The sequence below is a fragment of the Lissotriton vulgaris genome, chromosome 2_1, assembly GCF_964263255.1.
Source record: "Lissotriton vulgaris chromosome 2_1, aLisVul1.2, whole genome shotgun sequence".
In the NCBI taxonomy this organism is placed as follows: Eukaryota; Metazoa; Chordata; class Amphibia; order Caudata; family Salamandridae; genus Lissotriton; species Lissotriton vulgaris.
In genome coordinates, this window is record NC_141687.1 from 545549880 (window position 1) to 545551497 (window position 1618).

At 46.6% G+C, this 1618-nt stretch overlaps 1 pseudogene; it reads left to right on the forward strand.

Annotated features, from left to right (window-relative positions):
• The first annotated feature begins 258 nt into the window (after positions 1–258).
• LOC147730729 (large ribosomal subunit protein eL19 pseudogene) lies at positions 259–848 on the forward strand (annotated as a pseudogene).
• The last annotated feature ends 770 nt before the right edge of the window (positions 849–1618 follow it).

Below are 1618 nucleotides of genomic sequence, written 5' to 3' on the forward strand. Positions count from 1 at the left end.
CGAGGGAATGCCACCCTGCATATATTATACCTGACGCAGGTTTAATGTGACGCAGGGCTTTGCAACGTGACACATCTCCCTAGATGAGTCACATTGTAAATTTTTGCGCATTGTTTGCGCCTCCGTCGCATTACAAAAAGTGACGCAATGGTGGCGCAAAGAGGCGCAAGGGGCTTGTAAATCTGCCCCTCTGTGTATAAGCCGGATCTGTTTACCTGGAGTAATTATTGATTTAAATTCTTCAGCCGAGCCGCAGCCATGAGTATGTTTCAGCTTCAGAAGAGGCGTGCCTCCAGCGTATTGCACAGTGGCAAAAAAAAGTATGGCTGGATCCTAATGAAACAAATGAGATTGCCAACGCAAACTCTCGTCAGCAAATCAGAAAGCTGGTGAAAGATGGTCTGATTATCCGCAAGCCTGTAATGGTTCACTCCCGTCCCCGGTGCCAGAAGAACATGCTTGCTTGCAGAAAGGGCAGGCACATGGGCGTTGGAAAGAGAAAGGGTACTGCCAATGCATGTAAGCCAGAGAAGCTCTCATGGATGAGGAGAATGAGAATCCTGCGCTGTCTTCTCTGCAGATTCTGTCAGTTCAAGAAGATTGACCGCCACATGTACCACAGTCTTTATCAGAAAGTCAAGAGTAATGTGTCCAAAAACAAGCGCATCTTAATGAAGCACATTTACAAACTGAAGGCAGGCAAAGCCCGCAAGCAGCTCCTGGCTGACCAGTCTGAAGCTCGCAGGTCGAAGACTAAGGAGGCTCGCAAGAGACACGGAGAACACCTGCGAGCCAAGAAGGAAGAGATCATAAAGACACTCTCAAAGAAGGAAGAGACCAAAAAGTAGTCTGTCCTACCACTGTGTAAATAGTGAGCTTCTATCAGTGTCAATAAAACATACGATACTCAAGACTGTAAAAAAAACTGCACATGAGACGCCACATCACCAGTGTAAATACCCAGCCAAGGAGATGCTCCATCTGAGCTAAGAGTCAGTGGCAATCTTATTGCATCTATTGACACAATGCCCTCCTCTAGGCAGATATGTCTATTGCATCAAGATTAAATTTACTGCCAGGGAAACAGATACACAGACCTAGGTCAAGCCTGGCAGCACCTTATCTAAATAGGGTTTCCTAAAGGCCAGGATCGAACATCTCCCGTGCCCTCCGTCAAATCTGGCAAGACTCCCATCAAGGCCCTCAGTCAATCACATCTTGACATTGAGCCTAGGACTGCAGCTCAATTTAGGGTCATGTTCCAGGCCCAAGAACTTATGGAAACCTACAGTTTAACTGGGCCCCTGACCAAGGACAGCTGTCCCTAAGCAAAGGATTTTTTTTTACAATTAACCTTGAGGCTCTTGAGCACTGAATAAGCTTCAATGAGATCCAGACTGTGCTAAGGGTTCTCTATCCATAATTATCACAGCATCGGCTCAGAATATCTTGGCTATTTACTCTCCACCCAGGGCAGGTGGGAATCATAAGCATCCTTCCCCCTCCTTTGCCCACTGTAGCTTTGGAGCAAAATCACAGTCTGCACTCCAGGAGCAGTCTATGTTTTTCCAAACGTCTCCTATTTACCAACTCGGTGTCCATATTCAAGAGGCAAGTA